Genomic DNA, 24,928 nt, shown 5'->3' with positions numbered 1-24,928 from the left:
TGTGAATAGGTCCTTTATTTCTTTGATTAAGTTTATTCCTAGGTATCTTATATATATATATATATATATATATATATATATATATATATATATTTTTTTTTTTTTTTTTCCCACAATGATAAATGGGATTGTTTTCTTAGTTTCTTTTTCTGTGAATTCATCATTGGTGTATAAGAATGCCATCGATTTCTTGTTGTTAATTTTGTATCCTGATACTTTCCAAATTCATTTATTAAGTCTAGTAAATTTTTGATGGAGTCTTTGGAGTTTTCTACGTATAGTATCAATGTCAACTGCGAAGAATGACAGTATCACTTTCTTCTTTCTAATTTGGATCTCTTTTATTTTTTCTTCCTGTCTGATTGCTGTGGCTAAGACTTCCAGTTCTATGTAAAAAAAAAAAAAAAGAGTGACAAAAGTGGGCATCCTCACCTGGTTCCTGATCTTAAGGGAAATTCTTTTAGTTTTTGCCCATTGAGTATGATGTTGGCTGTAGGTCTTTTATATATGTCCTTTATTATGTCAAGATATGATCCCTCTATTCCCACATAGCTGAGTGTTTTTATCAGAAATGGATGCTGTATTTTTTTGAAGGCTTAATCGGCATCAATTGATACGATCATGTAGTTTTTATTCTTCATTTTATTTATGTGGAGTATCACTTTTACTGATTTGCAAATATTGTACCAGCCTTGCATCCCTGGGATGAATCCCACGTGGTCATGGTGGATTTTTTTGGTGTATTGCTGTAAGCGATTTGCTAGTATTTTGCTCAGGATTTTGGCATCTATGTTCATTAGAGATATTGGCCTGTAGTTTTCTTTCTTTGTAGTGTCTTTTTTGGGTTTTGGAATTAGAATAATGCTGGCTTCATAAAATGAGTTTGGAAGTCTAACTTCTTGAATTTTTTGATATAGTTTGAGGAGAATGGGTGTTAGTTCTTTTTTGAATGTTTGGTAAAACTCTCCCGTGAAGCCATCCGAGCCTGGGCTTTTGTTTGCTGGGAGAGCCTTGATTACATCCTCAATTTCTTCTGTTGTTATTGGTCTGTTCAAGTTTTCTATCTCTTCCTGGTCCAGTTTTTGGAAACTATATCTTTCTAGAAATTTGTTTCCATTTCGCTTAGATTGTCTAATTTGTTGCCATATAATGTTACATAGTAGTTGTTAACAATCTTTTGTATTTCTGTAGTGTCAGTTGTTTCTTCTCCTCTTTTATTTCTGATTTTGTGTATTTGGGTTCTCTCTCTTTGTTTCTTGGTGAGTCTAGCCTTGGGTCGATCCATCTTGTTTATCTTTTCGAAAAACCAGCTCTTTGTTTCATTGATCCTTTGAATTGTTTTTTTGAACTCTATAACGTTTATTTCTGTTCTGATCTTTACTATTTCCTTCCTTCTACTTGCTCTGGGGTTTTCTTTTTTTGCTTTCTAGGTTTTTAAGTTGTGAAGTTAGATAGACTATAGGAGGTTTTTCTGTTTTTTTTGACATAGGCCTGAGGTGCTATGAACTTCCCTCTCAGAATGGCTTTCACTGCATCCCATAAATTTTGTGTTGTTGTGTGTTCATTTTCATTGGTTTCAGGAACTTTTTAATTTCTTCCTTGATCTGCTCGGCAACCCATTCATTGTTTAAAACATGCTATTAAGGTTTCATATGTTCAAATGTATTTGCATGTTCTTGTTGCAATTTATTTTTAGTTTCATGCCATTGTGATCTGAGAAGATGCTTGATATGATTTCAGTCTTCTTGAACTAGTAGAGACTTAGTTCGTGTCCTAACATGAGGTCTATCTTTGAGCATATGCACTTGAGAAGAATGTGAATTCTAAAGTTTTGGGGTGTAATTCTCTGTAGATATCTATTAAATCCATTTGGTCTAGTGCTTCAATTTGAGTCTCTGTTTCCTTGCTAATTTTTTATATAGAGGATCCAGCCAGTGATGTCAGTGGGGTGTTGAAATCCCCTGCTATGATTGTATTGCTATAGATTTCTCCTTTGAAGTCCTCCAGATGATTTTTAATATATTTTGGTGCTCCTATATTGGGTGCATATATGTTTATCAAGGTTATATCTTCCTGTTGGATAGATCCTTTCAATATTATGTAGTGGCCTTCTTTGTCTCTAGTTATGGCCTTCATTTTGAAATCTATTTTATCAGATATGAGTATTGCTACCCCAGCTTTTTTTTCCTTTCCATTTGCTTGGAAGATTTTTTCCATCCCTTTACTTTCAATCTATGTGAGTCTTTTGTTGTGAGGTGGGTCTCTTGTAATCAACATATAGATGAGTCATGCTTTCCTATCCAATCAGCTATTCTGTGTCTTTTTATGGCACCATTCAATCCATTTACATTTAAGGTGATTATTGCTATGTACTTATTTGTTGCCATTTTTGTTTAGTGTGGTTCTAGTTTTCTTCCCATTTCTCCTGCTAATTTCTCCTTTTAACATTTCTTGCATTGCTGGTTTGGTGCTTATGTATTCCCTTAACCTTTTTTTTTTTTTTTTTTTTGGTCTGGGAAGCTCTTTATTTGACCTTCCATTTTGAATGATAGCCTTGTTGGGTAGAGCAGTCTTGGATTCAGATCCTTGTTTATCATGACCTTGATTACTTCATGCCATTCACTTCTGGCCTGTAATGTTTCTTATGAGAAGTCAGCTGAGAGTCTTATGGGATTTTTTTTTTAGTTAACCTGTTGCATATCTCTTGCTGCTTTCAGGGTTCTCTCTTTGCCTTTAATTTTTGGCACTTTGATTACTATATGTCTTGGTGTGGGCCTGTTTGGGTTCTTCATACTTGAACTCTCTGTGCTTCTTCAACTTGAATGCCTTCTTCCTTCACCCAATTAGGGCAGTTTTCTGTCACTATTTCTTTGAATATATTCTCTAACCTTGCTCATTTTCTTCTCCTTCGGGGACTCCTATGATGCGAATGTTATTCTGTTTCCAGTTATCCCACAGTTCTCTTAAGCAGTTTCCCTTTTTTTAATTATTTTTTTTTTCTTTTTGGTTTTCTGATTGGTTGATTTTTTTTCTACCCTGTCTTTTAATTCACTGATCCGGTCTTCAGCTTCCTCTTCTCTGCTATTTAGACTTTCCAATATGTTTTTCATTTCTGATATGTCATTCTTCATTTCTTCTTGGTGGTTTTTAATTTACAACTGGTTGATTTTCAACATTTTTATGTCTTTACTCATGGTGCTCATGTCCTTACACATGCTCTTGAGCTTCCTCAAGATCACGGCTCTGAATTCTAGTTCTGATAACTTACTTAACTGCACCTCATTTATCTCATCTTTGGTAGAAGTCTCTTGTTCTTTCTTTTGGCTTTTGTTTCTTTTTTTTACCATTTTGGCTATCACAGTGGGCTTTGGAGTCTGCCAAATTTTTCCTGTGTGTGTTGGTGTTCTGTTGTTTGTGGCTCCCTCTCCTAGGTTTGGACAAGGCGGGAGGACCAACGTTAAACACCACTGTCAAGTCTTACTTTCCTGGTTAGATTTGCTAGCCCAAGGAATGGCAATTATCCTCTAGTGTTTTTGCCTGGAGGCTATTAGTAGCTGTCACCTGAAGAACCGTGGTTTCTGAGTTGAATGAAAAAGTCCCTCAGGTGCTCAGTTTAAGAGGTTTTCTGGAGTGTGGGGTAGATGCTGGTTGTTAATGGGCCTCAATTAGCATTTCAATGGCCACTGGGTGGGGTTGAATCTTTGAGGGAGGGACTTCCACCTCTCCCCAGTGCTCTGGGAAGGAGTAAGATGACAGTAGTCTTGAGTGGCTGCAACTCAGCAAAAGCTTTGGGTGCCCTCCAAATCCCGAGTGTCCCCACACAGTTCCAGTCCAGTCTGTCCTTCCTCTGCTGGAGCCCAAGGTGATTGGCTGCTGCTAATTTAGTCTCTGTCCCGGTTTGCACTGTGGAGGCTCTTGGGACTTTAACCCAAGGGCGCTGCTCCCCACTAAGGCTGTTGCTTCCAGTCAATGCTGTGGCAGCTCCCAGCAAAGGGCATAGCTCCTAGCCAAGGGTGTGGCTCTCAGCAGAGGTCACAGGTCCCAGCTGAGGTCGCTGCAACTCCCAGCCAAGGTTATAGGTCCCACCTGAGGCCGCAGGTCCCAGCCGAGGCCACCACAGGTCCCAGCAGAGGCCGCCGCCACAAATAGTCATTTTTGATATAAAACTTTCTGATATCTGTTTTACTCCCTGGTATTCCAAGAAAGACACTGAACATAATCTAACCATTTCTTGATAATTCGAGATGAACATTAAGATTATCCTTTATTTTACTATGTGAGTGTAAAATTCAGGGTTATCTTTTAGTTATTCTATTACCTTCATTAAAGTCACATTTTGAGACTTTACTTCTTCTGTCACCATTATAAGTGGCTTTAACATTTCCTCCAGTTTTTTCCTGGTTTGTTACTTCTATTCACTTCTGAACCAGGAGACCAGATATTCAATCTGTATGTTAAAGCAAAGTCACTACCTTCTGATTGAGAAAGATGCATAGTTCAAGGCTAAGAGTTTTCAGACAGCTGTTTTATTTTTCAAATATTTTTAATGATATTTTAGAGAGAGAAGAATTGAGAGAGAGACAGAAACATCTGCATGAGAGAGAAACACTAACTGGCTGCTTTCTGCACGTCCCCTACCAGGGATCAAACCTGTCATTAATGTGCCCTGACAGGGAACTGAACCAGAATGTCTCAGTTCATAAGATGATGTTCAGTACACTGAATCACACCTGCCTGGCTGGACTGCTATTTTAAGAACCCAAAAATTTACCCCTATTTCTTAGATTGTGCCTATGTTCTTGAGGGCTAAGTTTTATTTTAACTTTCTTTGAATATTTATGTGATATTCTGATAAATTTGTATATTATTCAATTTTATTTCAATCAAAGCAAGTCTGGCACTCAAAAAAAGTGTTCATTTTAGAAAATTTACTTGTAAAAGCCAACTGTTAATCTTTGGAGGAAAAAAAAAAAAAGAATTGTAATGGTAATTTGTTCCCATCAGAAGATAGAATTATCCTTCAAGGTTGAGTGGATATAATTGGCCAAAATATTACTCTTTTGACAAATAGTGCCTTCAGGCAGTGTGGCTTTAACAATTGTTCAATTAAAAACTTTTGGCTTTCAAATGATAAGAGCCATTATTATACATCACATTAGTAGATATACAGGCACAATTTAAGCACATAGATACAAAGTTTTTGTAGGGGAGAAGGAGTTTAGCTTTGAAATTAAGCTGCAATGTAATTACCAGTAATTTTTAGTAATTGTAATTTAATTCCCACTAATCTAATAATGGTAATTACTCTCTAATCAAATAATTTTACCAAATGCAATCTCTATCATAAAATCAAAATGCAAGAAGGCTGTTCCTTGTTGAATTTAATAAAACTGTATAAAAAGTATTTGTTTTTGTTAAAATAAAAGTTGTGTATTTCAACAATACAATATCTAGAATTTGAAATGTGTTTACTGTATCTGAGGTAGACAGAGTACAGAGAAGTTCAAAGTACTGAATTGTTGGAATTTTTATAAATTCATTTCATTGTCCACATAAGTTTTCATTTGTAAAATTATATCAAATCAAATATACCCTTAGGAATGAGTCTACCGTTTGCTCCATCTGTAAAGATGAAAAGAACATCTGTGCAACGGCTACTGTCTCTTTCAACAAGGAAGCAAAGTGCTTTGTGACAAGTTGTAATAAATTTATAGTGAAAATGGAGTCTGTCCTAGCCATGTGGATCAGTGACAGAAGCAAGAAAAACATTCTGTTGGTTTCACTGGTCATCCAGGAGAAAGCGAGGCAGCTCTATCAGCACTTTACAGCAGATAAACCTCAACCAGGACCCTCTTCTGCAATGTTCATGGATTTCATGGCAAACAAGGGTTAGTTCTAGAAGTTCCAGAAGAGGTATCATCTGAAGAGTGTCGTTCTCCATGGAGAAGCTTCCTCTGCTTACCAGCCTGCAGCAGACTACATGAACAACACATTCTAGAAGATCCTTGAGGAGGGCGAGAATCATCCAGAACACGTGGATGAGCTGCTGGAGACAAATTTGGATCCCTTAACTGACGAGGATGTGGTGGAGATGACTAAGTCTTCGAGTGAGGAGGAGGAAAAACAGCCAGAGGTTCCTGGGGGTCAAGAGGAGGAAGTTAACCTTACACTTGAACATCTCTCACAAGTCATGAGATCTATAAAGGTAGTACAGGACATGATTGGCGAATGGGACCCACAAATGATACATGCATTGCGGTTCTAGAATGCACTTAATGGAGCAATAGAACCCTACAAAAGCTTCCTCACGTAAATGAAAAGACAGCACCAGCAACTGCCTATCATGATGTTCTTCAGCCACGCACCCAGACACCCACTGCCTACTACTAGTACTCCTTCAGTGGAAAAAGACAATGACGCACTTGCTGAAGATACTGCACCACCTGAAGACTCTCCTACTGAGGTCATGCCTTCAGAGGAGCAGTAACCTTGCTCTTCTTTGCTGAGAAGTACATCTCTTCATCTTCATCACTTCATCAGCAAACAAGTGGTACTATTTTCATAGGTTACTGGTTGTGTGTAAAAACTGTGTGTGCGTAATTAAATGTGCAATAATAATATGATATTTGTAACATCTAAAATGTTTTATTTTCTCTAATATATTGGGTAATATGAGTGTAATGGTGACTAAAGGGTGTTATTTCATGTCTAGAGGGCTCCAATAAGGTTAAAAATGTATTTAGAAGGTCATAAACAGGTTTTCTATGCTCTGTGAAAATATTCGATTTATAATGAAGAACCCTATTTCACGGAAATTAATTTATCACGGTAGACTCTGGAACTGATTAACTGCAATAAACGACGGCCAACTGTACATATATAATATAAAATAAAAATATTTCACTAATGCAAAATAAATGTGTTGTGAGAAGTGATATCATGGATGTTAGTTGCAGTTTTTAACATATTTTTTTCTAATATTTTTAGCAAATAAATAAACAAAAAATAAATATTTACAGAATATTACTTTATGTACTTTTAGAAGCACTGAACCTTTCTACACTGACTGGAAACAAAGATCTAATTGAAGAAAATCTCTGTCTTGAATTTTCAATTTTTGTAGTGATCTTATGTTCTAGACATTGTTGTACTATAAAAAGCAATTGATATCAATTAAAAATAGCATTAATAAAAAATGATAAATGTAAGTGTGACATTACATAAGATTCAATGATTATTAATCAGACCATTTTTTGAAAATGTTTTTTTTGTTTGTTTCTTTAATTTCTTGAGAATAAGGAAGGTATTTATTTTCCTTTTTTTAAAACTTATTTTCATTCTTGTCTGATTACTCTCTGTGTGTAAAGACAACCCTGCTGAAAGATATAGATAGGTAGGAATTGTTGAGCAGAAAGATAAGTCCTACTGGGAATTTCCAAACTAGTTTCTACCAGGTAAGCACATGATCTTTTAACTTTCTCATGGATAAAAGTAATGCATGTAAATACACTAACCTTTCCTTAAATTGAAAATTAGAGTTGATCTTGCATAAAATGCAAGATTTGCAATCTACCTTATAGTAAGAAGGAATTATAGTAATATTCCAACCATTACAAAATCAATACAGGCATTTCTAGCCTACCCAGCTCTCCCAAATTTTGCATTTTCAACATTTTTGCAAAATTATCTCTTAGCATCTCTGTAGTCATTCACATCGATTGCAATGCACTTGTTCAGAGACAAAGCAATAAACTGCAGGCCCTGATGCTGCTAAAGTCAGCAAATAAGCCAGTTACGGTTTTATTTTTTATTTTTGCTTTTTTAGGCCTTCTATTTTAGGTTTTGTATCAGGGAGTTTTTGTGTTCTTGAACTTCGAAATCATCTTCACACCAGGCTTGGCTAAATTGTCTAAGCTAACTTCATTATCCTAAATGTTAACAATTGCATTTCAATAATGGCTTTCATTAAAGTACCTGCAGGCACTTAACACACATCAATTAAGGTACAGAATGCCCCTGTTGAAGCAGGTCAGCATTATTATATCCTCTGAGACACAATGAGTTTACTAACTGAAGGTCATTGAGCAAATTAACAACCAAATAAGTAGTAAACCACAGTTCATACTAAGCTCTTGTTTTCTCTCTTTATATTATATTTGGTTTTCTAAATGCTATATGCCTTTCATTCACTTTTAATTATAAAGGAAGTAGAAATGCAATACTTCAAATAATCTGAACTTAGAATACATAAGTATAGGTAGCTTAACCAATTCATATCTATACAAGATTGATCAATGTATGTCACAAGTTTTAAACATTGCTTGGGTTTTATACTTTCTACTCAAAAAAAGTCATTAGTTTAAGCCACATAGATTTTAAATATTAATGCAGATATTCATTCTTATGTCTAATTTTCTTATAAATCCCCTAAGTAAAATTAAACTTATTTATGGGTAAAATTACTCCTTCTACTTTCTATAGTAGCCACATCAGTACTCATAATTACATATAGTGAACAGCTGATCACTGTCATACCTTGTCAGAAACTAAAATAAATAATTAATAAAGAAATAATTTCTTCCTGATGGAATAGTTGGTAGTACCTAACAAAAAAAGTATCTTGCTTGACAGGCATTTCATTATGGAGCATTAGAGCAGGGTTCAGAGAAACTCAGCTAGAAAACATTTGACAAAGGGAAACTAAATTAATAGAAAGTTTGGTGAGACACTCATTCATACTCAGGCAATGATATTAAGACTTGTGAGTCTATGCAGATGAAAGCTGCAAAAGATATGGTAAAAGTTAATACAACCAAGAAGTGTGTGACAAAAGGTGTTTAGGGCCTTGAAATAGGACCATATCATTCCTTGACTTTTGAAAGAGATATCTTAGAACCGTGGGAAATACACCTTTAAACAGCAGGCAAAAATCATATGATGACTGTGTTAATCTCCCCAAAATGGCACTAGTGCAAAGTATTAAAGGTTCAAAATTGTGTTAGGTGCATTCCATAATGATAGTTTAAACTTTATATATAACTTACTGGATTACAGATGTTTCAGAAAAACAACCACATTGAAAAATGTATTGTTCATTTTAAATAGATGTTATCTGGGCTATGTAGGGAACTTATATCATGAGCACCAGTTATTTAATATTCATTTCATTTGTATAAAATTATTTTCTATATAGCAAATTTGTTTAAAATTTTATTTATTGATGAGAGAGAGAGAGTAAGAAAGGAAAGAAAAAGAAAGAAAGAAAGAAAGAAAGAAAGAAAGAAAGAAAGAAAGAAAGAAAGAAAGAAAGAAAGAAAGAGAAAACATCAATTTGATCTTCCACTTACTTAGGCATTCATTGGTTGATTTCTGTATGTATCCTCACTGAGGATCAAACCCACAACCTTGATGTATTCAGACAACACTGTATCCAGCTGAGCGACACAGCCAGGGCTCCATATAGCAAACTTAACTGATTTGAATTAATTACTTGGTCACTGACTATGCTGAGGCAAAGATTCACCACTTTCCCTGACAGCTAATCAAACTCTTAACTTCTATATCACATTTCTGTTATAGCAAGGATGTTAAGTGTTTAGAGGTTAAATATCAGAGCTATTCCTGTGGATAGAAAGACTTCTAAACTTTTGTATGTTTATTCAGTTTAAATTACTGTTTTATTCAATTAAAATATTCTGCATAATTTATTTTCCTCTCTTTGGGGTTCACTTATGCTGTAGGTATTTTGTTTTGTTTTGTTTTATCCCTTTAATTAATCCCTCAAAATATCAGAGAAACACATTTTAGCATGAAAATTTAATGGAGTAGAAAACTTTAATGTAGAATATGATACTTACATGTAATTTATAGATGACAACATTAATGATGAAATTATTTTCTTCCTAAAAGGCCATTTTAGCCAAGATGTATTGTGTGTATGTGTTTAATACTTAGTCATTTTAGGACAACCTGGGTAAAGAATATGTGACAGACTCTGAACTCTTTAGTTCTCTCCTAATCAGCACCAGGCATAATGCAAATTGCCTGTTCATTATTTCCCAATTACAGATATGATTGATAATGGTGAGTGAGTGAAAATACCTACTAAATTTATGTCCTTTTGAAAATCATATGGCAATCTCTGGCTCATAGTTTATGGGGCAGAAAATATGAAGCACTCATGGAATAACTCTAAAACTAAATTTTAAATTATAAGCCAACATTTCATTTTGAGCTTTGTTTATTTAAAACAGAACTGATTAAAAATTCAGTAACATTGTAATATTGTTTTAAAAATTCAGTTTGTGATGAGGCCACATATAAATCAATAAAACCTACTAACCATTGCAGAAGGTAAGGAAGGGAGAACTCTGCTATACACTTATAGCAAAAGCCGTTTTCCATTTTTTACTGTATTTCAGTTATGAACAAAGTTTGTGTTGAATGGAGGACATGGGGGTCTGGAGGGATGATGGAAAACAGGAATTACAGCTAATTTCAAATAATTTTAACTGTATTTCTACACTAATATTGAAGTAATTATTTTATAAAGAGTAAAATATGCAAAGGAAAATATCAAGAAGAACTACCATTATGAATGTAATGTTATTGAATTTCCTTGTTTTAAATAAAAACTTATAAAATTGTGCATTCTATTCTTTCCATCAAGTAAAGATAAAATGAGATAAAGGAAAGGCCATTGAAATTATAGAACTGAAAAAATAGCTCAGAATTGCCTTTCTAACTCCATTTAATCACTTTTTATGTACAAAAGAGAAGTGATATAGCAACAGCAACAGCAACAACAACAAAACAGTTAATTTCTCTCAGTGGACTTGTTGAGAAAATGTCAACTAAAATTGTAATATTTATTTTTTGCAGATTACTACAGCACATATAGTTGATTTTTTAAATAAAAAGAAATCCTAAAATATAGAAAGACAAAAATGTGAAATAACTGCTTGAGCTCCTGGGCAAAGTTGCAAGAAATGAAGCAGTGATTCCCCAAACTATGGCTCCTATTCTGTTACCATTTATAGGAATGGTAACAGATTACCACTGAATGGTAGAATGTTGAGATTTCTACCAGCTACCCATTTGGGAGGACATAGGAGACTTGATTGGATTATTTTACAGCGCACACACACACACACACACACACACACACACACACACACTTCCTTTAAAGAAGTCAGGGGCCGGAACAGTGTAACACTTAGAATTAATGTACTAAAATACAAGGAGCAAATCTATAATTGTGCACAGACATTGGAGTAAGGCTGAATATCCATGAGGCAGATAAAAAAATTGGCTTCCATTTCAGTGCTCTCTGTCTACAGATGATGCTAATGATAGCATAGGACTAAAGCTGGACACACTGAGAGGGAGGAAATTTGTCTCAGAATGTATCTCCTGTTGGAGAAAAGAAAAACACAGCACCCCAAAATCACTATGCAGAAATGGCAATGTGATATTCCTTGCTTCCAAAGCACTTATATTTTGGAGAAAGTAAAAGGTATAGACATGCAAATAGCTATTCTGAATATTAGCAAATATAATTAGCTTCAACATGTAGCATGTAAAGTGCTGTGTGAATAAAGAGAAAGAAGTTAATTGCTCTTTTTATTGTTCATGCTAGTTTTACCTCCTGTGTGCCCCAAATTTTTGTATAATGAATTCATTTTATATGAAAAACGTAAAAAATATTTTGAAGCCATGGATGATATTATCTTGCTCAAGACATAATTAATATTCAGTTCTGGAAGGGGGTTGGTAGCACTCACAATTCTTTTAATTCAATGATAAAGATTAGGAACATTTGAAGCTAGACTCTTTAACTGATTTGCAACGGTGTGGTTGGTTTTCCTGGTCAATTCTTGGCAGAAAAGTGACTCAAATTTTTGGTGCCTTAATCAGGTTAGGTTGTCAACGATTTGGTTATATTCTGAGCATAACTGCTGCCTCTTAAGGAAACAACAAATGTTCATAGGGGGGAAAGAATTTCTATATTATTGGAAAATCTTCATGAATTTTACTCATTTCCCAGATCTTGATTTCATAATTTTTTAATGTTTGTTATTCCTTTTTAACCTTCAAATACATATCTGTTTTATTTGTTTACATTTTTATTTTCCTTAGCACTAATATAGTGAAAATAACATAATTTGTCAGTCCTATAAGTGAATTAAAATTTATCACACTTTAATAATGGAAAGAAATGATAGATGTGATCATTAAAATGAGATCAACCTATTTAAATAAGATTGTTATTATGTCAAGCTCTCTTATATTATTGAAGGATAGACTAGAAAAGTATGTTGCCTTATTTTTAGATTAAGGGTCTGTTATGGGGAAAGTAGTCTAATAAGCTAAAGGAAGGCAAGAAAGAACAGACCAAGGGTGGGGAGAGGCGATAAAAAACAGAAAGGACTCACAAAAAATAATCCTAAATTATAAAATGGCAAAGTAAAACCCAAATATACCAATAATTACATTCCATGAATTATCTTTTAAAATCTATTAAATGATTAAGATTAATGAAATGAGTAAAAAAAAACAAGACTCTGGTATATTCTGTCCATAAGGCATAGCTTTTATATATAAAGGCATAGATTCAAATGAAAAGAATTGGAAAAAAAATTCTATCATGCAAACAACTTGATGGAGTTCCTAGTGTAATGTCAGGTAAAACAGACACTAAAACGAAGAGTGTTAGAACTAAATAATGATATTTCATAATCATAAAAATAAAAAAATATATTGGGAAAATGCTTAATAAAAGGGCCTTTAAGAACATGAAGAAAAATTGACAATATTAAAGGTAGAAATAAATAATACCACAATTGTAGCAGTAGGTTTTACAGCCATCTCTCAGTAATTGCAACAATAATTAGGCAAACTAAGTAAGGACAAAGAAAATAGTACTATCATTTACCATGATCTACTTAACACTTAAATTAGACACAAACTTCAGAATATGTGCTACAGGGTCACATAATATTATCCTAAATATATACATTGTATTGGACTTTAAAACAAATATCTACCATTTAAAATATTAAATAATAGTACATAGAAAACCCTAAAGACTTCAGCAAATAATCTACTAGGTTTAAGAAATGAATTTGGAGAGGAGAGTTGGGAGGAAGGTGAACCTGCAGACACGGAGTTACCAGGAGACAGTCCCCAGCAAGCAGAGTCCGGGCCAGTCAGCAGAGGATCCTGAAACTAAACCAGGAATGAAATAGGGAAAAATGGCGGCGAAGTGAATGGAGGGACCCAGACCGTCTCCCAAGACCAAACTGGATTTACAACGAAAATAAAGGCAAACCGTCAGGAAAGGGCAGCCGAAGGACACCTTGGAGGACCACTTAACCAGAAACACCCACTCAGTCCTGGTAGGCTTGCGAGGACAGGAGAGGGGACCAAGAGCCCAGGGTCTGCAGTGGCCTGGGCAGGGGCCAGGGAACTAGAGGGGAAGTTAATTCCACCATCTTTCTTCCCACCGTGCATGGCCCTTGAAACTCTGTAGCCAGCTAGACTCTCCACTGAAGCCGCACAGACTCCTGGCCCCCAGGGAACTGGGCGGGACCAGGGAACTCAGAGGGACCGGGGAACTAGGCGGAAACTTAATTCTACTACCTCCCCTCCCGCCGTGCAAGGCCCTGTAGCCGCTGAAGCCGCACAGACTCCTGGCCCCCAGGGAACTCGGTGGGACCGGGGAACGCGGCGGAAAATTAATTCTACCGCCTCCCTCCCTGCCGTGCATGGCCCTGGAAACTCTGTAGCCACTGAAGCCGCACAGACTCCTGGCCCCCAGGGAACGCGGCGGGACCGGGGAACGCGGCGGAAAGTTAATTCTACCGCCTCCCTTCCCACCGTGCACGGCCCTGGAAACTCTGTAGCCAGCTAAACTCTCCGCTGAAGCTGCACAGACTCGTGGCCCCCAGGGAACTCTGTGGGACCGGGGAACGCAGTGGGAAGCTAATCTTACTGTCTCCCTTACCACCCTGCATGGGCCCTGGAAACACTGTAGCCAGCTAAACTCTCCACTGGAGCCACACAGACTCGAGGGCCACAGGGAACTCAGCTGGACCAGGGAACACAGTGGGACCAGGGAACTCCGCAGGACCAGGGAACTCAGCGGGAAATTATTCCCACCGCCTCCCTTGCCGCCCTGCATGGGCCCTCGTAACGCTATTGCCTGCTAAACTCTCGGCTGGAGCCACACAGACTCCCGGAGAACAGGGGACATGGCGGGATTAAAGTGGGTCCTCCCTGGAGCATCCAAACCCAGGAGAGGGAGCCACAAACAGCAAAACACCAACACTCACTGGGAAAACTTGGCAGACTCCAAAGCCCACTGTGATAACCAAAATGGTGAGAAACAGAAACAAAAGCCAAATGAAAGATCAAGAGACCTCTACAGAAGATGAAATAAATGAGGTGCAGTTAAGCAAGTTAACAGAACTAGAATTTAGAGCCATGATGTTGCGGAAGCCCAACAGCATGTGTAAGGACAGGAGCAACATGAGTAAAGACATAGAAATGTTGAAAATAAACCATCTGGAAATAAAAAACCAACAGGAAGAAATGAAGAATGACATATCAGAAATGAAAAACACACTGGAAGGTCTAAAAAGCAGAGTAGGGGAAGCTGAGGACCGGATCAGTGAATTAGAAGACAGGCTAGAAGAAATCAACCAATCAGAAAACCAAAAGGAAAAAAAGATTAAAAAACAAGAAGAGAGCTTAAGAGAATTGTGGGACAACTGGAAACGTAATAATATCCGTATCATAGGAGTCCCTGAAGAAGAAGAAAGTAAGCGAGGGCTAGAGAATATATTCAAAGAAATAGTGACAGAAAACTCCCCTAATTTGGTGAAGGAAGAAGGCATTCAAGTTCAAGAAGCTCAGAGAGCCCCAAGTAAGAAGAACCCAAACAGGCCCACACCAAGACACATAGTAATCAAACTGCCAAAAATTCAAGACAAAGAGAGAATCCTAAAAGCAGCAAGAGATAAGCAACAGGTTACCTACAAAGGAACCCCCATAAGGCTCTCAGCTGACTTCTCACAAGAAACATTACAGACTCGAAGGGAATGGCATGAAGTAATCAAGGTCATGAAAAACAAGGATCTGAATCCAAGACTACTCTACCCAGCAAGGCTATCGTTCAAAATAGAAGGTCAAATAAAGAGCTTCCCAGACAAAATAAGGCTAAGGGAGTACATTAGCACCAAACCAGCACTGCAAGAAATGTTAAAAGGACTGCTGTAATTACCAGGAGAAATGGGAATAAAAATAGAACCACACTAAACAAAAATGGCAATAAATAAGTACATATCAATAACCACCTTAAATGTAAATGGACTGAATGCTCCCATAAAAAGACACAGAGTAGCTGATTGGATAAGAAAGCAAGACTCATCTATATGCTGTTTACAAGAAACCCACCTCACAACAAAAGACTCACACAGATTGAAAGTGAAGGGATGGAAAAAAATCTTTCAAGCAAATGGAAAAGAAAAAAAAGCTGGGGTAGCAATACTGATATCCGATAAAATAGACTTCAGATTGAAGGCCATAACTAGAGACAAAGAAGCCCACTACATAATATTGAAAGGATCTATCCAACAGGAAGATATAACCTTGATAAACATATATGCACCCAATATAGGAGCACCAAAATATATTAAAAATCTTCTGGAGGACTTCAAAGGAGAAATCGATAGCAATACAATCATAACAGGGGACTTCAACACCCCGCTCACATCACTGAATAGATCCTCTAGACAAAAAATTAGCAAGGAAACAGAGACTCTAAATGAAGCACTAGACCAAAAGATTTAATAGATATCTACAGAGAACTACACCCCAAAACTACAGAATTCACATTCTTCTCAAGTGCACATGGAACATTCTCAAAGATAGACCACATGTTAGGGCACAAACTAAGTCTCTACAAGTTCAAGAAGATTGAAATTATAACAAGCATCTTCTCAGACCACAATGGTATGAAACTAGAAATCAATTGCAAGAAGAACATACAAAGACATTTTAACACATGGAAGCTAAATAGAATGTTATTAAACAATGAATGGGTCACTGAGGAAATCAAGGAAGAAATCAAAAACTTCCTGGAAACCAATGAAAATGAGGACACAACAATACAAAATCTATGGGATGCAGCAAAAGCAGTTCTGAGAGGGAAGTTTATAGCACTACAGGCCTACCTCAAAAAAGAAGAAAAATCTCTAATAGACTACCTAACCTCACAACTTAAAGAACTAGAGAGTAAACAGAAAGAAAACCCCAGAGCAAGTAGAAGAAAAGAAATAGTAAGGATCAGAGGAGAAATAAACGACATAGAGACCAAAAAAACAATCCAGAGGATCAATAAAACAAAGAGCTGGTTTTTCGAAAAGATAAACAAGATTGATGGACCCTTAGCTAGACTCACCAAGAAACAAAGAGAGAGAACCCAAATACATAAAATCAGAAATGAAACAGGAGAGATAACAACTGACCCTACAGAAATACAAAAGATCGTTAACAACTACTATGAAAAATTATACGGCAACAAATTCAAAAATCTAAGCGAAATGGACAAATTTTTAGAAACACATAGTCTCCCAAAACTGGATCAGATAGAGATTGAAAACTTGAACAGACCAATAACAACAGAAGAAATTGAAGATGTAATCAAGACTCTTCCAGCAAACAAAAGCCCAGGCCCGGATGGCTTCACAGGGGAGTTTTACCTAACATTCAAAGAAGAACTAATACCCATTCTCCTCAAACTATTTCAAAAAATTCAAGAAGAAGGAAGACTTCCAAACTCGTTTTATGAAGCCAGCATAACTCTAATTCCAAAACCAGAAAAAGACACAACAAAGAAAGAAAACTACAGGCCAATATCCCTGATGAACATAGATGCCAAAATCCTGAACAAAATACTAGCAAATCGAATCCAGCAATACACCAAAAAAATTATCCACCATGACCAGGTGGGATTCATCCCAGGGATACAAGGCTGGTACAATATTCGCAAATCCATAAATGTGATACACCACATAAATAAAATGAAATATAAAAACCACATGATCATATCAATAGATGCTAAAAAAGCCTTTGACAAAATCCAGCATCCATTTCTGATAAAAACGCTCAGCAGTGTGGGAATTGAGGGATCATACCTAGACATAATAAAGGCCATATATGAAAGACCTACAGCCAACATCATACTTAATGGGCAAAAACTAAAAGCATTTCCCTTAAGAACAGGAACAAGGCAAGGATGCCCACTTTCGCCACTCCTATTTAACATAGTACTGGAAGTCTTAGCCACAGCAATCAGACAGGAAGAAAAAATAAAAGGGATCCAAATTGGAAAGGAGGAAGTGAAATTGTCATTATTTGCAGATTACATGATACTGTACATAGAAAACCCCAAAGACTCCACCAAAAGCTTACTAGACTTAATAAATGAATTTGGCAAAGTAGCAGGATACAAAATTAAAGTCAAGAAATCGATGGCATTCTTATACACCAATGATGAACTCACAGAAAGAGAAACTAAGCAAACAATCCCATTTACCATTGTGGCAAAAAAATTAAGATACCTAGGAATAAACTTAACCAAAGAGATAAAGGACCTATTCGCAGAAAACTACAGGTCTTTGAAAAAATAAATAGAGCAAGATGTAAAAAAGTGGAAGAACATACCCTGTTCATGGATTGGGAGAATTAACATCGTTAAAATGTCCATATTACCCAAAGCAATCTATAGATTCAACGCAATCCCCATCAAAATACCAACGGCATACTTCAAAGAATTAGAACAATTACTTCAAAAGTTCATATGGAACCAAAAAAGGCCTCGAATAGCCACAGCAATCTTGAAAAGGAAGAACAAAGTTGGAGGGATCACAATACCAGATTTCAGGTTATACTACAAAGCCACCATAATCAAAACAGCCTGGTACTGGCACAAGAACAGGTATATAGACCAGTGGAACAGAATAGAGAACCCAGAAATGGACCCTAGGCAATATGCTCAATTAATATTTGACAAAGGTGGCAAGAGCATACAGTGGAGTAAGGACAGCCTCTTTAATAAATGGTGCTGGGAAAATTGGACAGCTACTTGCCGAAAAATGAAACTAGTCCATCAACTTACACCCTACACCAAAATAAACTCAAAATGGATAAAAGACTTAAATGTAACTCATGAATCCATAAAAATCCTATAGGAGACTGTGGGCAACAAAATCTCAGACATCATACGCAGCAGAATTTTTACTGACACATCACCTAAGGCAATAGAAACAAAGGAGAAAATGAACACATGGGACTACATCAAACTCAAAAGCTTCTGCACAGCGAAAGATACAATCATCAAAACGGAAAGGCTACCCACTGTATGGGAGAGCATAATTGCCAATGATATATCAGATAAGGGGTTAATTTCCAATACATATAGAGTGCTCATACTACTCCACAAAAGGAAGACAAAGAATCCAATTAAAAAATGGGCAGAGGAACTAAATAGACACCTCTCCAAACAGGACATACAAATGGCTAAGAGACATATGAAGAAATGTTCATCATCACTAATCATCAGAGAGATGCAAATCAAAACAACAATGAGGTATCACCTCACACCTGTCAGAATGGCCGCCATCAACAAATCATCAAACAACAAGTGTTGGCGAGGGTGTGGAGAAAAGGGAACTCTAGTACACTGTTGGTGGGAATGCAGACTGGTGCAGCCACTATGGAAAACAATATGGTGTCACCTCAAAAAATTAAAAATTGATCTCCCATTTGACCCAGTGATCCCACTTCTAGGAATATACCCTATGAAGCATAAAACACCAATCAGAAGGAATATATGTACCCCCATGTTCATAGCAGCACTATTTACAATCGCTAAGATCTGGAAACAGCCCAAGTGCCCATCAGTAGACAAATGGATTAAAAAGCTGTGGTACATATATACAATGGAGTACTATGCAGCGGTAAGAAAGAAAGATCTCTTATCCTTTGAGACTACATGGAGGGACCTGGAAAGTATCATCCTAAGTGAAACAAGCCAAACAGAGAAAGACAAATTTCATATGATCTCACTGATTTCTGGAATATAATGAACATAACAGTTTGAGGACAATCCCCTAAGGAGTGGGGAGGTGAGAGAGGGATGAACAACAGAATTTATATGCATGTATGCATGAACAGTGGACATTGACAACAATCGGGGGAAGGGGCAGGGAGGGAAGGGGGAGGGGAGAATCAGTGGGGGAAAAAAGGAGAATCATTTGTAACAAAAATTAATCAATAAAAATAAATAAATAATTTAAAAAAAAAAGAAATGAATTTGGCAAAGAGGCAGGATACAAAATTAACATCAACAAATCCATGGCATTCTTAAACACTAATAATAAACATGCAGAAAGGGAAACAAACAAACAAATAAACAATTCAATTTACCGTTGCAACAATTACAACAAAAATAAGATACCTAAGGATAAACTTAACTAAGGAGGTAAAAGACTTGTTCTCAGAAAACTACAGGACATTGAGAAAAGAAATAGAGGAAGATATGAAAAAGTGGAAACATATACCACGTTCATGGATCAGAAAAATCGACATCATTAAAATGTCCATACTACTCAAAGCAATCTACAGATTCAATGCAATCCTTATTAAAGTACCAACAGCATACTTCACAGATTTAAAACATACACTCCAAAAGTTTATATGTAACCATAAAAGACCACAAATAATGACAGCAATTTTGAAAAAGAACAAAGTGGGAGGGATCACAATACCAGATATCAAGTTATACTACAAAGCCATCATAATCAAAGCAGCCTGGGACTGGCACAAAAACACACATATTGATCAATGGAACAGAACAGAGAACCTGGATATAGACCCAAGTCAATTTGCACAATTAATATTCAACAAATAGTGCTTGCTTCGGCAGCACATATACTAAAATTGGAACAATACAGAGAAGATTAGCATGGCCCCTGCACAAGAATGACATGAAAATCTGGGAAGTGTTCCATATTTTTATGTCCATCAGTAGATGGATGGTTAAGAAAGCTGTGGTACATATACACAATGGAGTACTATGCAGCTGTAAGAAAGAAAGATCTCTTATCCTTTGATATGACATGGAGGGACCTGGAAAGTATTATCCTAAGTGAAACAAGCCAAACAAAGAAAGACAAGTATCATATGATCTCACTTATTTGTGGAATATAATGAACATAACAGTCTGAGGAATTGGGTAGTCTCAGAGACGTGGAAGTGGGGTACAGACTGACAATCCCCAGCAGAGGGGGTGGGGGGAGAGAGATAAACCACAGAACTTATATGCATGCATGCATGAACAATGGACATGGACAACAAAGCTGAGGAGACGGAGGGAGGGAGAGGGGGGAATCAGTGGGGGAGAAAGGAGAAACATCTTTAACAAAAATAAATAATTATTTAAGAAATCAACAAATAAGACAAGAGCATACAATGTAGAAAAGAGAGTCTCTTCAATAAATGGTGCTGAGAAAATTGGACAGTTATATGTAAAAAAATAAAACTAGACCACCAACTTCCACCAAACACATGAATACTCAAAATGAATAAAATACTTAAATGTAACTCATGAAACCATAAAAATCTTAGAAGAAAATGTAGGGAAAACATCTCAGACGACATAAATAGCAGAATTTTCACTGAAACATCACCTAGGGTAAGGGAAACAAAGGAAAATAATAATAAATGGGACTACATCAAACTAAAAATTTTCTGCACTGCAAACAAACCAGCATCAAAATGAAAAGGAAACTCATGCTCTGGGAGAACATATTTGCCAACGATACATCAGATAAGAAGTTAATATTCAAAATATAGAGTATTCATACAATTTAACATAAGGAAAACAAACAACTTAATTAAAAAATAAGCAGAGCCCAGCCAGTGTTGTTCAGTGGTTGAGCATTGACCCATGCACCAAGAGGTCGCCGGTTATATTTCCAGTCAGGGCACATGCCCAGGTTGTGGGCCCAATCCCCAGTGGAGGGTGGCATGCAGGAGACAACCAGTTGATGTTCTCTTATCGATGTTTCTATCTCTCTTTTCCTCTCACTTCCTCTCTCTTTAAAATCAATAAAGGGAAAAAAAATTGTTTTTAAATGAGCAGAGGACCTGAATAGACAATTCTCTGAAGAGGACACACAAAGAGCCAGGAGACATGAAAAAGTGCTCCACTTCATAAAGCATCACAGAGATGCAAATTAAAATGACTATGTGATATCATCTCACACCTGCCAGAATGGCGGCCATCAACAAATCCTCAAACAAAAAGAGCTGGCGAGGATGTGGATAAAATGGTACTCTGGTACACTGCTGGTAGAAATGCAGACTGGTTCAGCCACTATGAAATACAATATGGTTGTTCCTCAAAAACTAAAAATATAATTGCCATTTTACCTAGTGATCCCACTTCTAGGAACATATCCTAAGAAGCCTGAAATACCAATCAGAGATAATATATGCACTCCTATGTTCATAGCAGGGCCATTTCCAACAGCTAAGATCTCGAAACAACCCAAGAGTCCATCAGCAGATGAGTGAATAAAAAAGCTGTGGTACTTTTACACAATAGAATTCTGTGCAGCTGTCAGAAAGAAAGATCTCTTACCCTTTGAGACAACATGGAGGGTCTTGGAGAGTATTATGTCAAGTGAAATAAGCCAGTCAGAGAAAGACAAGTGCCAAATGTCCTCACTCATTTATGGAATATCATGAACAAACTAAGCTTTCAATCTATATAGATCTAGAATCTTGGAAGTTGGGAACAGATGGACAAACCTCAGAAGGATGGGGGTGAGGGGGGTGAGGAGATCAATGAAATAACCCGTATGCATATAGACACAACCAATGGACACAGACATTAGTTTGGGGAAAGCAGGAAGGGTGTGGGAGTGGGGAGGATGTGGTCAATGGTGCAAAAAACAGGGAGACGTCTGTAATACTTTCAATAATAAAAAAAATTAAATTAAATATTAAAAAAATAGAAAGTATTTTCTGACAACAGAATTAAAATAAAATCAGAAACAATAACTAGAAATGCCTCACATATCTAAAATCCAAACATCACATCTATGAATAATTTATGGGGTTCAGCTAAAACAAAGTTTAGAAAGAAAATTTGAGGTTTAAATGCTAAAAGTTGTGCCCCGGCCGGTTTGGCTTAGCGGTTGGAGCATGGGCCTGCAGACCACAGAGTCCCAAGTTTGGTTCCCGCTAGGGGCACATACCAAGCAAACAAACAAAAAAGATAAATGCTAAAAGTAGCACTTAGAAACTTTCAGTGTTAAATACTTTTACTAGTAAAGATAAAATATCTATTGCCAATAATCAATGGTTCAAATTGAGAAATTTTGAAAAGAAGAGGAGAGTATGTATACAAAAAGTAGAACAAAAACTGTATATATAAATATACATATACATAAGCTTTCATAGATCAGAGAAAAATGGCAAAATTCTAGATGAGTGTTTCTCAACTTAAGCACTATAGTGGAAAAAAAAGTATATATATATATATATATATATATATATATATATCCTCTTTTTCATTTTTTCTCTTTTTATTGAATTGTGAATTCTTGGTTTCCTTGTCAAAGATTAGTTTACCTTATATGTTTGTTTGTTTGTTTTTCTGGGCTTTTGATTCTGTTCCATTGTTCTATGTGCCTGTTTTTAATGTCACTACCAAACTCTTTTGATCACTATAGCTCTGTAATATAGGTTGAAATCAGTAAGTTGATGCTTCCAGCTTTGTTGTTTTTCTCAAGCTAACTTTGGCTTTTCAGAGAGTTCTGTGTTTTCATACAAATTTTCATATTTTTTTCTCTTTCTGTTAAAAATTATATTAAAATTTTGATAAGGATTTTATTGAGTTTATATGTTATTTGGGGTAATATGGACAGTTTAACAATATCAGTTCTTCTAATCTGTGAACAAAGGATACCCTTCCATTTATTTGTGAATTTTTCAGTTTCTTTAATCAATGTCTTATAGTTTTCAGAGTATAATTTTTTACCTCCTAGGTTCAGTTTACTCCTATATACAGTAGATGGCAAAAGTAGGTTTACAGTAGCGAGTACATGAAACATGATTTATTCCTATATTATTGCTTATTAATTATTGTATCATTTATTTGTATTACAACTGTAAGCCTACTTTTGCCAACCCATGTATTTCATTTTTGATGCTATTGTAAATGGTATTTTTTTTTCTTAGTTTGTTTTCTCAGATAAGTTGTTAGAATATGGAAATGTATGTGAATTTGGTATATTGATTTTGTATATCGTGACCTTATGAAATCATTGATTATTTTTACCAGGTTTTGGTGGAGTCTTAAGGGTTTTTTATATAAGACATTTTTGTCCATTGAGGCTGTCAAATTATTGTTGCTGAGGGGAAATGTGAATGAGCACCTCCAATTGTGCTATCATGTTTCACTATTGATATTTTGAAGAGGATAATTCTTTGTAGTGAGTGTGTGGTGCAAGGCCTAAATCAAGGCCAAATATTATGCACTGTCTTGACAGCTGGTAAAATCAGGAGGACCTTGAATGACCCAAACAGAAGTTCTCCCCACTTCGCTCTGCCAGATAAGGTCCACTAACCAAACAACCCTCTTTATCAAAGGAACAAATGACAATTTCTGCTTATTTCAGAGCACTAGGTTTCAGCTCCTTGCCTCACCACAGAATTTTGTTAAACAAGCCAATCAATGACATCCTCACAGAAGATTTAGGGGACACCCCATCCTCTTGATACTATAAAGCCTGCCTCCCACAGCTGCTAGATTTTTACTGTTTATGAGCATAATCCCCATGTGGCCCTTCATGGCATGCAGTGTTTTCCTCCCCTGGTGATATGAATAACTAATAAACTGCTATCAATCTCATCTGTCCAGTGTATTATGTGTTTGTCCATTACTATAACATTAGGATGAAATTCTTCCCTCTTTAATAGCTAGATACAAGGTGATTTACAGGCAGGCTATCTAGTTCATTGCAGGATTTTTATAATTACCCCTAGCCCCCTCCCAGGCATAACAATAAAAATGTCTACAGAATTTGCCAAATGTTCCTGTGATATAAGACAAAAAGCACAAAGAACAAAACAGCAAAGAAGTTGAAAACTTTTGTCATGAAATTTGAAAAACTTTTCAGTTCTATAATAAGGAAGGCAAAGACTGTAAGAAAGTAATTGCAATCAAAGTTCTTGAACTCAGAATATATATATAGCGTTGACCCATGCATCAAGAGGTCACTGGTTCACTGGTTCGATTCCCAGTCAGGGCACATGCCCAGGTTGTGGGCCTGATCCCCAGTTGGGGGGCATGCAGGAGGCGGCCAATCAATGTTCTCTCCCATCAATGTTTCTCTCTCTCTAAAATCAATGGAGGAAAAAAAATTTTTTAAAAACACACACACACATACATACATATATATGTAATATGTACAAATTCACATATAAAATAATGTATTATAAAGTCTATATATTATTTATATATAAATTATTATATATAAAATATATTTATGTACTTTCTTATATGTTTATGCAATGTCTTCTAATTGAGCAATAAGAAAACAGGTAAAGTATTTAAGAGAGAACTTTTAGAAAAGATCGTATATTGATTGCTTATAAGCACATAAAAAGATGCTCAACCTTATGAATCACCAGGAAAATGCAAATTAAACCACAATGAAATACCACCACAAAGGAAAAAAAAATTAAAATGACAAACTATACTGAATGTTGGCAAGAATGAGAGCAGCTAGAATGTTTATACATTGCTGGTGAAAATGTTAAATTTAAAAGTCATTTTGGAAAACAACTTGCT

At 36.1% G+C, this 24,928-nt stretch overlaps 1 non-coding gene across 1 annotated transcript; it reads left to right on the top strand.

Moving 5' to 3' along the window:
- The first annotated feature begins 19,974 nt into the window (after positions 1–19,974).
- LOC118636707 lies at positions 19,975–20,081 on the top strand. Its single transcript, XR_004960695.1, has one exon. It is a non-coding gene; the product is annotated as a U6 spliceosomal RNA (small nuclear RNA).
- The last annotated feature ends 4,847 nt before the right edge of the window (positions 20,082–24,928 follow it).

Source organism: Molossus molossus, unplaced genomic scaffold (genome assembly GCF_014108415.1).
Source record: "Molossus molossus isolate mMolMol1 unplaced genomic scaffold, mMolMol1.p scaffold_m16_p_2, whole genome shotgun sequence".
Lineage (NCBI taxonomy): Eukaryota > Metazoa > Chordata > Mammalia > Chiroptera > Molossidae > Molossus > Molossus molossus.
The sequence above is the reverse complement of the archived record's forward strand: the minus strand, read 5'-3'. Positions and strand labels throughout refer to the sequence as shown.